At 40.8% G+C, this 14307-nt stretch overlaps 1 pseudogene; it reads left to right on the forward strand.

The window, feature by feature from the left end:
- Positions 1-12763: 12763 nt before the first annotated feature.
- LOC117707823 (dnaJ homolog subfamily B member 6 pseudogene) lies at positions 12764-13213 on the forward strand (annotated as a pseudogene).
- Positions 13214-14307: the final 1094 nt, after the last annotated feature.

Here is a 14307-nt window from a genome sequence, read left to right on the forward strand (position 1 = left end):
CTAAGAATTTATTTTCTGAGTGGACCTCCTAGAAGTACTAATCCAAAAAAAGAAACTCATATAGTGGCTTATCTTTTATTTTTTCATTTTTTTTTTTACAAATAAGTGTTTGCTCACATGTATGTCCATATACCATGTGCATGTCTAGTGCCCATGAAAAGCAAAAACAGACAGATCCCCTGAAACTGAAGTTACAGATAGTTGTGAGCCTCCCTGTGTGTGTTGGCTATCAAGTTCTACAAGAGCAACATGTGTTCTTAATTGCTGAATCATATATCAAACCCTTAGTGGCATTACTTTTAAGGGGAAACCTGTCACTGGCAGACAGAGATTATGCCAGCTGCAGCCTCTCATCTATGAATTAAATCTAAATTCAAAAGTATAGCCAAAGGAACTATAGAAACTACTCAACAGTTAAGAGCACTAGCTGCTCTTCAGAGAACTCAAGTTCAATTCCTAGTATCCATGTGGTGACTCACAACTGTGTGTAACTTCAGTCTCAAGGGAATTTGATGCCCTCTTCTGGCCTCCATGAGCATTCCATGCATGTCAAGCCAAGGCAAAATACCCTGACACATAAAATAAAGTGTGTGTGTGTGTGTGTGTGTGTGTATTGGAAGGTAAGGAGGTTGCCAAAGCTTTTCTTTGATTCACACTGGGAACCAATTGAATTTTCTAGGAATTTGTTTTATATGCTACATAGTTGGATGCCTCATATTTGCATTTATGACTCTCTGAGCTTTGACAGTTGGTTAAAATGCTACTGTCAGAAGACACAGCTGCAGAATAGATAATAAAGTGTGAATCTGTATAATCAAAATTTCAGCAGGTTAGCCCAACTAAATTGAGTACAAGTTCACTTTGTAGGAAAAGCTGAGTAATTTGGTTGGTGTTTTTTGATCAACTCAGTCAAGTCATCTAATCCAGTGGTTCTCAACCTGTGAGTCACACCTCCTTTAGGTTTGAATGACTGTTTCACAGAGGTCACATTTCAGATATATGGAGTATTAGATATTTACATCGTGGTTCATAAAAATAGCAAAATAACAGTTATGAAATGGAAATGAAAATAATTTTATGGCCGGGGATCACCACAACATAAGGAACTATATTAAAGGGTCACAGCATAAGAAAGGCTGAGAACCACTGATCTAATCCATTTTAAATGTTAGAATTTTAAATCTGCCATTTTGGTGGTTTTTCCAGCTAGCCTCTACAATTATATATTATTGAAGAGATCTTTTTCCTCAAATAATTAATGATGACATTGGACACACTCATTGAATTCTGCTTACATTGATGGATTTTACTCTAGTCCACAGCTTTTTGAAAGACATGGAATGTTTGGCAATTACAAGAGCGTTTCTGGGCTATTCTAAAAAACAAACAAACAAAAAAAAAACAAAAAGGACTCAGGCTTTCTGAGCAATAAAGTTATAGTTTCAGCAATTGAACAAGCAGAGAAGACCTCTTGGCAACTCTACAAAAAAATTCCACAATTTCCACCAAAGAAGGAACAAAAATATGTATGCATGTAAGAGTAATTAAGGAAAAATAGATAGATAAATAGATAGATAGCCGAACGAACAGACAGACAGACAGATAAACATTAACACCTGCTGTTATGCCAGGTCTTCAGTCATGCCAAGAAAAAGAAACATAGTGTTCTGGAACCATAGAAGCTAGAAAGCACAGGAAAGAGGTTTCAAGTCAGATGCAGTTCAAGTCATCCAAGTTCTGGATCCCAAATGTGTGTTATCTCCAGCAATCACTCAACACTAAGCAGCAAGCAAGTGATATGTTGCTAATCTATATTGTTCTGGAACAATATATACTTTTCTTTGGAACCCCACCACCACCAAACACACACACTAACTTTATTTTATGGTTATATCAATGGACATGTTAAACATGGAAGGGAAAGCATTTTACAGGTTCCACCCATAGTCAACGAAGTACAGGAAACTAATGGCTGTTGGGAAAAGAAAATTGTCCCTTCCCAGGGATGACCCCTTTATTGCTTGTACAATACAGATTGGTCAGTCTTGAAACTACATACATACCACCAACAAAAACAGACTCATCAGGTTGTGTGTATATATGTATATGTATATTTGTATGTACACATGCATGTAACAATAATAATCAAAGAAAAAGAGGAGAGCTGGTGAAGTGGCACAGCTATTAAGAACATTGGCTGTGAAACTGTTAATAGGACAATATAACAGCTTGCAGATTGGGAAAAGATCTTCACCAACCCTACATCTGACAGAGGACCAATATCAAAATTATGTAAAGAACTCAAAAAGTTAGACACCAACAAACCAAATAACCCAATTTTTTAGACATGAGATACAGAGATAAACAGACAATTCTCAACACAGGAATTTTGAATGGCAGAGAAGCACTTAAAGAAATGTTCAACATCCTTAGTCATCAGGGAAATACAAATCAAAATGACACTGAGATTCCATCTTACACCCATCAGAATGGCTAAAACCAAAAATGCAAGGGACAGCACATGCTGGTGAGGATGTGGAGCAAACAGAACACTCTTCCATTGCTGATAGGAGTGCAAACTTGTACAACCACTCTAGAAATCAAGCTGGCAGTTTCTCAGAAAACTGGGAATAGCTTTACCTCAACATCCAGCTGTGCCACTCCTGGGCATATAAACTAAAGATGTTCCACCATCCCACAAGGACACTTGCTCCCCAGATGCCCCTCAACTGAATAACTGATACATAAAATATGGTTCATTTATACAATGAATTACTATTCAGCTATGAAAAACAAGGACATCATGAATTTTTCAGGCATATGGATGGAACTAGAAAATATCATCTTGAGATCTTGAGTAAGGTAACTCAGATCCAAAAAGATATGCATACTATATTCTCACTTATAAGTGGATATCAACCATAAAATATGGGATACTCACAATACATTACACAGACCCAAAGAAGTTAAAGAAGCAAGGCCCAACTGAGAATGCTTGAATCTCATTTAGAAGAGGGAATAAAATAGTTAAAGGAAGCAGATAAAGTGTGGGAACTGGGTGGGAGAGAGGATGGGGAGGGAAATAGGGGTTGTTCAGGATCAAGTGTGGGGATAGATAGAAGGGAAGGCCAGAGGGCCAGGAGAACAAATGGAAATCCAAAGCTGGCAGAGGGAGGTGGTGTGGCAGGCATCTCTAGGAAGTGCCACAGATGTTGGATTGGGAGGCTCCCAAAAGTCTATGGGGGTGTCTTTAGCTGAGACTCCTAGCAGTAGGAATATGGAACCTGAAGTGGCCACCTCCTGTAGCCTGGCAAGAACCCTAGTAGAGGGATAAAGACACCAGCCCACCCACAAAACTTTCAACCCAAAATTTGTCCTGTCTACAAGAAATACAGGGACAAAGATGGAGTAGAAACTGAGGGAATAGCCAACCAATGTCTGGCCTAACCTGAGACCCATCCCAAGGGCAAGCACCAATTCCTGACACTATTAATGATTTTCTATTGTGCTTGCAGACAGGAGCCTAGCATAACTGTTCTCTGAGAGACTCCATCCAGCCTGATTGAAATATATGCAGAGGCCCACAGTCAGTCACTGGACAGAACTCAGGGAGTCTTATGCAAGATGTAGGGGAAGGATGGAGGGTCCCAGAGGGGATAGGAACCCCAGAGGAAGACTAACAGAGTTAACTGACCTGGATCCTTGGGGGCTTTCAGGAACTGAACTGCCAACTAAAGAGTGTACATGGGCTAGACCTAGGCCCTGCACATATGTAGCAGATGTGTAACTTGGTCTTCATGTGGACACCCCTCCCCAACGACTGGAACAGGGGCTGTCCCTAAAGCTGTTGTCCGTCTGTGGATCCCACTCCCCTAACTGGGCTGCCTTCTCTGGCCTCAGTGGGAGAGGATGCTCCTAGCCCTGCAAAGACTTGATATGCCAGGGTAGGGTAATACCCAGGGAGGCCTCCACTGTCTCAGAGGAGAAGAAAAGGGGAAGGATGAGGAAAGGGACTGTATGGAGGGGGGCAGGAGGAGGCAGGGGCAATAACCAGGATGTAAAGTGAATAAATGAATTAGTTAATGGAAGAAAAATAAAAGAACATTGGCTGCTCTTCCAGAGATTCTGAGTTCAATTCCCAGCAGCCACATGGTGGCTCACAATAAAGAGATCTGATGCCCTCTTCTTGCATCCAGGTATACATGCAGATAGAGCACTCCTACATTAAATAAATAAATAAATAAATAAATAAATAAATAAATAAATGTTTAAAAGAGAAAAAGAGACTATCAACTTGAGGGATGGGTATGGGAGGGGCTTGATGGTGTACCTAGGAGAGACCAGGGGAAGAAAATAGAGGAAGAAAGTAATGTAATTCTAGTTTAATTAAAAACATATTGTTTTAAAAAGAAATAAAAATAATGAATTTGGTAACTATGATAAGAATGATGACTGGGTTCCAAAGCTCCCTCATTCCCTGCCTTTGTGGACCATAAATTAACTGTCTTGTGCTAAATTCTACTTCTGGCTTAGAAAGTATGTGCTGGGGTGTAAGAGCATTTCTCGGCAAACTTGCTGCCTCTCAATTGGAATTGAGAAAATGTGGTTTCCCTGTCCCCTGGCCTTGTCATTTGTATCATCTCTCTGGTGTAAGGATTGCTACTCTCCCTGGTTCAGGCCTGGGCAATATGCCCCTCCAGACAAGAAGGGCCACTGTGAGAACAGACTGCATTCTGTCAGAACTTCCTGGTCAAAGTTCTCCCTCCCTCCCTCCCTCCTCCAGCTCCAGGAAGCTAGTTTTGTCTCTGGTGGTTTAAGACTCAAACTTTCCACAGGCTGAGCTGTTTGTGACTCATGCTTCTGATGGGTATGGGGGGCTCATCCATCTGGGCATGATTGGGTGTCTGCAGAGGCCAGAGTTCCAGAGCACAGTGCTCTTTTGTTGTCCCCCCCCAGGCCCCTCCTCATCAGTGGTAAGAGAAAGATTATTTCCTCTGGCTGACAGTTCAATGCACAAATTCTCAGGACACACTCACAAGCCCACACTCTTATGCCTACTAGCTCTGATATTGTCAATGAGATGTGGCAGTGGCATGAGCAGCCTGGCCCAGGGTTCTGCAGCTCTGCCTCGACCCCTCCATGCACAGACAATTGTCTTCATCCACTCGCGGATGCAGCTTATAGTACCCCATCCTATCCAGGAGCCTCTATTCACTGCCTTAAACCTTTAGTATCATGTCCAACCACCTTTACGTCTCCACCTGGAAAGAGTAAATTGAGCTTTAAAGAGATCTGTGAAATCTCCCTGCAGTTTTAACAGGATTAAACATGTTAATATGTACACTGAGAATGGTTCTTCTTTCTCCTCCCTTTATAACTCCTATTCCTGAATGGAATTCAGAAGGACCAGCCTCCCTAGGCTCCTGCAGGCTTCTGCAGGTTTTTATAAGTTTCTGCAGGCTTGGCAGGCACTCATCAGCAACAAGGTGCTCTATACTGCCAGGCCCCAAGGTAAAACTAACACAAACCCAAGAACACCGTTCTGACCCATCTGGGAAAAGTGCCAGCTCCAGATCAGGCTTTGGACCAATGTTGTCAGAAGTGCCCTGTTTATTTCTGGGCTTATATTAAGAAACTAACTTCACTACAGTTCCATACAGAGTACATCCATCAATACACACTGAAACTGATCCAAACTCCACAGTACACACCCAAGACTGCTTTAGGGGATCTGAGCCTGGAATGGAATTGCAAACCACAGCTCCCTCAAAGGCCCATTTGCTACATGAGACAACACAGGGAGGAAGAGAAATTCAAACCTAACCAAGCAAGGAAGAAATGTTGACTGGTGGATTTTTATTGTAGTTATTTATTTATTTGGGTGCTGATGTGCATATATGAAGGTCGAATGGGACCTTTGACCAAGTGGAACCCAAGACTCAAACTCAGGTTGCCAGGCTTAGTAACAAGCACCTCTCCCCAATGTGCTCTCTCACCAGCCCTGGTGGTTTGTTTTTAATCTAATGGAATTTGCCTTCTGTTGTTGTTATTGCTGTCCTTTAGGTTTTATTTTTTCTTTCATTTTTTTATCAACATGTTTGCAAAAGTCTTTGCAATGAGCTTGTTTTCATTTGTAATTTGCCTCATCAGGTTGTATGGTTGCCCTGTCCGTTTTCCACCTATTCTGCTATTACGTTCTCTCTACTTCTGACTTACACCCTCACACTTTCCCTCTCATCCCCATCTCTTCTCACCTTACTGATCTCCCCACATCTCTTCTTTTTACATTAAAGCCATAAACTTCCAAAATTTGGATAATCTCTAAGTTCTTTGGATCCCAACAGTTTCCCTAAATCCCCTTACAGATATTTTCCCATAAGACTTTGTTCCTCGGTTAATCCAGTAGTAATCCCTGTCTGTACCCTGTCCACTTCCCTTCGATTCCTAATCTTAATAAATAACATCCTAGTGTACATCTCGTTGAAATTCCATTAGCTATTGTCATTAGAGATCATTGGTTGTTGTTTTAGTTTCTTTTTATTGAATATTGTATTTACATTCCAAATGTATCCCCTGTCCCCATTTTCCCCCCACCCAGGAACCCCTTATCCCATCCCCCTCCTCCTGTTTCTATTAGGATGTGCCCCCCCACACACACACACATACACTCCCACCTCCCTGACCCTGAATTCCCCCACACTGGGGCATCCAGCCTTCACTGGACCAAGGATCTCCTCTCTCATCTATGCCAGGCAAGGCCTTCCTCCCCTACACATACAGCTGGAGCCATGGGTCCCTCCCTATGTGCTCCCAGGCTGGTGGTTTAGATGCTGGGAGCTCTGGTTGGTTGGTATTGTTGCTCTCCCCATGGGGCCCCAAACCCTTTCAGCTACTTCAGCTCCTTCAGCTCCTTCTCTCTAACTCCTCCATTGGGAACCCCATGATCAGTTCGATGATTAGCTGTGAACATCTGCCTCTGTATATGTCAGGCTCTGGCAGACCTCTAAGGAGACAGCTGTATCAGGCTATGGCTCAGCTGTTAAAGGCTAGGCTCTCAACCAAAAATTTAAGAGATCATTGTTTTCAACTAGCTAACATGACATTTACTTTGCTTCTGCAGTTAATATTCTACTCCAGTAAAAATCAGAGGCTGTTCGAGGCATCCACAAGCAGGCACTAAGGAGTTAACTCTGAAACTCTGTATTTTACTCTACCATAACCTAGCCCCACTTGACTATAGCAAAATACATCAATTGAGCAAATACAACTGACAGAAGGTCCAATCAATATAATTACCCCCAGAGGTGTAATCTTAATGTAGTAATGTTAAAAAAAAAAAAATGAAAACCCAAATATCTACTCCACAGTAATGACTATCACTGAGAATGAGAGAGAATGTCCCAGATGAGGAAATTTAAAAAATAGTTCAAGAAATGCTTAGTGAAGTCAAAAGGGATAAAAATAAACTACTGAAAGAATTGAAAGAGAGTACAAACACCTGAAGGAAATAAGGAAATAATATAAAACAAGAATTTTAAAAGACATAGAAATAACAAAAATTTAAAATTGAGAGCTAGACATGTGGCATAGTTGATGGACTGCTCACTTAGTTTACCTAGACCCCTGGTCCTGATCCCCAGGGCCATAGAATGTGTCACTGGTGACACATGCCTGTCATTTTAACAACTAAGAGTTGGAGACAGGGTAGGAGCAGTTTAAGATAACAATGGCTTATTTCTTGGAAGCCATGGTAGTGAAGGGATCTGAATTTAATTCAAAACCTAGTAGACTCTCAATTCATCTTCACACAGTCACCTTTTAGTGTGAATATGAGACTTTTACACCTTAGCTTTCTGCAGTGCTCCAATCTGTCTTTCCTCTGTTAACACCAAGGTACCCCACCCATCTGCCCTCTCATCTGATGGTGACTAGGCAAAGAAATCCAAGTCTTGAAGGAAGGATGGTCCATAATACACTAGAGAACTCTCCATCTTTTCTTCTCTTTTGTTAAGCTAGACACCAGTGATTTGGGGAAAATATTTTTGCCCCAAATTTTTGATTATTTACACACTGAGGAGAGGCCATGGTCCAGGTGGCAGTACAGAGTCCCAGAAATCATGCCAAACATGGAAAAGACAAACTATGCAAGATAGCAAGTCCAGAGCTGACCTTAACCAGAATCAGCAACCTTAAAAGTGATCACCTGTGGTAATCCACACAAACAAGGGTCTCGCCCTTCATTTCAAGCGTTATACCCAACTGTTGATCCCAAATATTGAAAACTGTTCAAAAGGTATTTGTCATCTCTCAGACTCACACATTTGCAGATAAGTACTTCCCAACATGTCCCAACCTGTAGAATATACAAAAACATGGGAACACCTAAGCAGCTCAGTGGAGAGAGACACAAAGTTGAGGCCTGTGGGGGCTCCAACGTCTGCTTGGAGTTATCAGTACCTCTCAGCTCACTCACCACTAACCCAGGTCCTGTCTCTCCCTTATGAACAGCTTGCATGCCTTAGCAGTCCTGATCTCTGGGGGACATTAAAAGTCACAAAGATCACAGCTTTGGAACAGCTATTCTAACTTATTGAAATTCACAGAGATGTATAGGCTTTGCATCTAAGCAAGTATTTGTTTGAGTGGCCACATTAAGCTAAGTATGCTAAGCCTTTATTTGCAATTTCTCTACAATAAAGTGGTTTTATTTTAAAAAAAAAAATCACAAAGAGGAGGTAAAGGGAAACATCATTTCTTGAATAAGAAATCAGTGTTTTCTTATAATATGAGGTAGCAGAAGAAAGGAGGACTCAGAAACAGGCCAGGCATCCTGGGGTAACCAAACAACAAGCCCTCTGGGACTCATGTGAGTCTTCCTGTTAAAACTGGATTAAATGAGAGGAAATGGAAAGCAGGAAGCACCAAATGCAGCAGATTCTTGATCTAACAGTGGTTTTACAGCCCAGGCCTGCTGCAGCCTCCAGAAGCCCACCTCCTCAAAGCCTTTAGTAAATGACAGTTCTGGGGGTCTGCACATAGTACTGATTGCTTTTTTCTATTCTTTCCAGCAGAGGACGCGCTAAACTCCTGAAGTTGGGACTGTAGAACATCCATCCTTAGAGAATGGACCATATAATGAAGAGCCCAACGTACTTCCCTGAAACACTGCTTCAATATTTAATTTGAAGTCTTTTTAATACAAAAAGGCATTTTCCATCATTGTCACATTAAAAATATTGGAAGAAACTTTTCACCCGGTTTTTACAGTAGGAAAGAAGTGATCAGAATCACGGTAGAGAAAGATATCATGGTGACTTTTGGCCTCACCATTTTCTGTATGTGCCTCTGCTAGCCTCTCTTGGTATCTTCAAACATGTCTGTGATGTACAAATGTTCTGGGACCATTCAGCTATCTCTGTTGCAAAAGGTCAGATAATGGTAAGAAGTCAAACTAGCTACAGGCAGAAAGGTGTCAGACCTCAAGTTTGGAGAACATGGACAAAGCTGTGGTTTGGAGGAAGTAAAACTTCTGAGGAAATGAAAACTTCATTTCATCTTCGGGGTTAGAACCCGGATCTTTAAGGGGGTGGAGTGTGGCTGGTGGCCGGTCACTGTAGCTCAGAGACCGGAGGATGCAGGGCGGGGCGGGGGAAGGGAAGACAAGGACCACAATTGATGAGGCTATAGCCCCTTTATGTAACTCCTCTAGCGCCATCTACTGGCGTATCTTAATGTAGCCCCAGGGGCAAAAGACGACAGTGGCTCGCAAACTCTGGACAAGCAACAGAGAAGAGGGTTGCATAGACACAAGGGTTTAATAATCAAGAGAACTGAGGAGCTGGTAGAGAAAACAAAGAAAGATTCTCCCGTCAGGATGCTCGGCGTGAGTCCAGGTATTACAAATTCAGCAGGAAGAAAGTAAATAGAGTAGTAACCCATGAAACCCCACCAGAGGGGCATAATTGAACAGTACAGACAGGACGGTTATATTGGAAAGCCAAGCTGGGGCAGCAAATGCAGCTGGAAATCAGAACAAGTGTTTTCACGTCACCATCCTTTATCTGTTACAAGGAGACACGCAATTTTGTCTGAATGTCAAATCCTGTAAGATCCAGCACTGGAGCAGGACTCAAAAACTCGGGTCCTAGCTCTGGCTTTGAAAGTATTTTCTTTGGAGATTTGAACCAATCACTTCACATCTGCCAGCATCAGCATCTAAGTCTTTTTCTGGGGGGAAAAAAACTGTTATGGAAGCATAGAGCCCTTTATTTAAAAGAAAAAAAAAGTATTTGCCTAGTGCAGCATAAAATAAAGAATAGTTATCCTAATGGGTTTTTACACGTGTTTGGGTAGCAAAATGGTTGAATAAATTTACCTTAGAAGCTAAATAACCCTCTTAGCACGTAAGAGGGGAAAGACCTTAATTTGTAGACTTCACTAAAAAGACTGGTGAGCACCTCCTCTGGATTCAAGCTGACTTGGGATTTGAAGGCCTTAAAGAATGGGAATTACATGCTAAAGCTGTAGACAAGTTTACTGCAGTTTCAGTGTACTTCTTCATACATGAATGTAACAAAGAAAGCAATAATCCAAGGAAAGTTGTTTGAGTTCAGAAAAACATGATCAGAAAACTACTTAAGTAAAGATCAGTAAGCACATACTAAATATTAGCACGGCTGCCCTTTCCAGTCAAGGGCCATGGAAGAGAAACAACAAATGGCTTTAGAACTCACGGGATCAGGCCCACCCACCGGTTAGCACAATCTCAGTGGGTGTGCCTCGGTGAGGCAGGGCCCCAAGGACCATGTGTCCCGAGGACTTCATGCTGTTGTAGAGTTTTACTCTCCTTGTTGACTTCACATCCCTCTTAATCTAAGACTTGTATTAAAACTCTAAGCTGTTGATTGATTTCTTGTAGCCATTTTTGCCTCCAGTTTCATCATATGATTTAATAAAAATTGCTAATAAGTAAATGTGAATTCTGAGGATTTAAAGTAGCAATGACTGCTTGCTTTTTATAAAAGTTTAAATTTGTGATTCGTTTAACCTTTTTTTAATAAAAAGGTTTATTTACTTTTTAAGATAAATAAGAAAAGAATTGATTCTTTGTAACCACAAATTGCTGCCTGCTAGTAAAAAAAAAAAATCTGAGAAAATTGCCTTGCTTGCTTACATTTTGTTAATCTATAAAAAGTTGCTTAGTTATTAATGTATATGGGTTCTTGGCAATAATTTGGGGTTTTTCTTTACCCATACTATGTAATCTTTAGGGAAAATACTGGTTTTTCATAATCATTAACTAGAAGAAAAATAGAATGTAATCATAATTTTATACTACATGAAAAGTTTTGCTGTGATATATAAGCTATGGGAGAAAAAATAGCTGTTTGGAGCCAGCTCATGGGAGTTTGCTCCACCTACACAATGTGTGAGTGAGTGAGTGTATGTGTGTGTGTGTGCATCTGTGTGGGTGTGTATGTGTGTAATTTTCTTCCTCTTCTTCCCCTTTTCTCCCATCACTGGCTGCTATTAGTACCAGCCCCCAAGTCTTTAACTCTACACCCTACCTTAGTTTACCCTGGCTGTCAAAGCTGCCCTTTGACACTTTCCCAGAACATTCTCAGAACAAACTAATTTAAACACAATTGCCTCGCACCTGCTATAAATTATATCTGGGGAAACACAAAAACAAACCAAAAGGCCATATGCAGATTCGGGGTACACTAAGGATAGCACTCAGCACATCCTTTCACCAGCTATAGCTGGTTCTATAGCTATGATCTGGTATCTAACAATAATAAGCACCTCTTATAAATTCAATATATATGTTTGTCAAAGGAGGTACGAAATCACATCCAAGAACAAAATGCACCTGAGGTTAAGGTCCTCTGCCTTTTTCCCTGGAGCTACTCTCCTCACAGTTCCTCAAGGCATTGCTCGCCAGGTGTCATTCTTTTGACAGAGTTCTGACAATACATGAGTTGTATTTTTATGTTTCATATTATGGCAAGTAATTAGGATTTATATGTTGAATATTTTTAACATTTTAAGCAAAGTTTAAGGTCTTTTTAAAATCCTGTAGAAAATGTTCGTATTTTGTTCTGTCAATCAATTGGATTAATAAGCCTTTCAAGATCCAGCCCATTATTGGTCAAATTTTCAAAGTGTTTGAAGCACTCTCCTAATCCTTCCAGAGAGTGACAACTACTGTGAGCCTGAGAATGCGAAACAGAATGAAAATTATCAGACCTTGGTATGTGCAGCCCAGTGTTAACCTCGGAAGTTGATAAACAACTTATGGGGTCATTTTATTTAACTACTTCCTCCAATGCATTCTGGTTCCCTGGAACTAACTTCATGGTTAACCTGCTAAAAATGGTGCCTTTGAACCCTACTGCCATGTACGTAATCAGACTGAAGAGGTGGGAGAACAGAAAAAGGGCAGAGAAGACAGGCTACACCACTTTGAACAACAGCCCTACCAAATGAAAAAGGTTTCCCTCTTACCAGTCCTTTGGCCAGTGGTGCAACTGCTGCAATCAGAACTGTCTAATAAATAAACTGTGAAAGAACACAGTGATTAATACCCTCTCTGAGAGAAAGGAAATCTCAAGGAGATGCTGCCATTGCTACCACCAACCACCACCACACCACCACACCAACAACAACCAGGCTTTGGCAGAGTCTCAAGGAGACCAGCCGCCTGACTTCCCCCCTCGCTGTCCCTCTGCGTTCTCAATTTGTTCCAACAGTCTGTTAAAACATGGTGGATTACTATCAAGTGCTGGGAGTGCAAAGACATGCCTCACCTGAGGACATTAAAAATGCTAAAAAGCAGGACATCTACAAAGAATACCACAAAGAAGGATTAAATGGTAGTGGAGGAGGGAAGTGAGAGTCATTTTGACAGTCTAGTTGAGTTTGGCTTCACATTCTGGAAACCCAAATGAAGTCTTCAGGGAATTTTTTGGTGGAAGGGGCCCATTTTCGTTTGACTTCTTTGAAGACCCATTTGATGACTTTTTTGGAAATTGAAGGGATCCCCGAGGAAGTAGAAGCCAGGGTGTTGGCTCCTTTTTCTCTGCCTTCAGTGGAATTCCTTCTTTTGGATGTGGAGAATGGTCAAGAAAGACTAGAAGTTGAGGAGGATGGACAGTTAAGGTCCTTGGCGATAAACGGTGAGGGGCATCTGCTGTGTTTGGATAACAAGTAATTCAACACATGCATTTAACAGAAACGCTAAACCATAGCAAGCACCATCTGAGGAATGATAAGAACTTTTTTAATAGATTCCAGACGAACTCGACTTTCTTTGTAACTGTACCTAATCTAAAGTATTTATAAAGCAGCTAATCAGAGCCCCCATGGGACCACAAAATTGGACCTTTCTTTCTGTCTGTCTGTCTTTCTTTCTTTCTTTCTTTCTTTCTTTCTTTCTTTCTTTCTTTCGTCTTTAAAATTGTTGCAATCTCTGTATGCACTTTGCTTTAAACAGAAGGTAATCTGATCTGAGGTGAGCCCTGTGACTCTTGAGTAGTGCTAGGACAAGATCTTTTTATATTTTTTTTTACACCAGCATGGAGCTGCTTCCCACTGTGTTGACTGTAGTGTCAGCCTGCTGTGAAATTAACATTGCCAGATGAATCATCTTGAGAAATATTTCAATTTTATTTTCAGTACTTAGTGATGAAAGTTATTACTGCATCAATGGTAATACATTTCTGGTTTAGTGTAAATTAAGGATATTTTCTAGTTGTTCATGGATGCTGGCAACCTTGTCAGTTTGACTATTGTTAAATATGTAATGTTAAGCTTAGGTTTTTAAAAAAGTTGGTAATTTGGGTTTTTGTCATTTGCTTTTTTAAAAACAGAAAATAAATGCTAATGTGTTTGGTGCATTCTTTCAATGAATAAACAAAACAAAACAAAACAAAAAACCGAAAACAAAAACAAACCTGAGTGTCCAGTTTTTAGCACTTGCACCCGAAACGAACACTAGATGGCGCTTAGTGATGCTCTCTGACTACAGCAGGGCGCATTGACTGCTGCATTGCATTATAAAGGCTGGAAAAATGCCAGAGCAAAAGGTTACCTCACCACCATCTCAAGTCAACTTTCAATCCTCAAAGTGTGTTCTGGGTGTTGTTTTTAGTATCAGGAGTAAAACGTTGATAAATAAGAATATATTTCAAAGAACATGCGATGAGTTTCGCCTTACATAGGTGTCCATAACAAATTATTTCTAATATTTCTGCTAGAATTAGGATATTTTAATATTTTTACCTCTTTTGATATTAAACCACTGAG

The sequence above is a fragment of the Arvicanthis niloticus genome, chromosome 4 (genome assembly GCF_011762505.2).
Source record: "Arvicanthis niloticus isolate mArvNil1 chromosome 4, mArvNil1.pat.X, whole genome shotgun sequence".
In the NCBI taxonomy this organism is placed as follows: Eukaryota; Metazoa; Chordata; class Mammalia; order Rodentia; family Muridae; genus Arvicanthis; species Arvicanthis niloticus.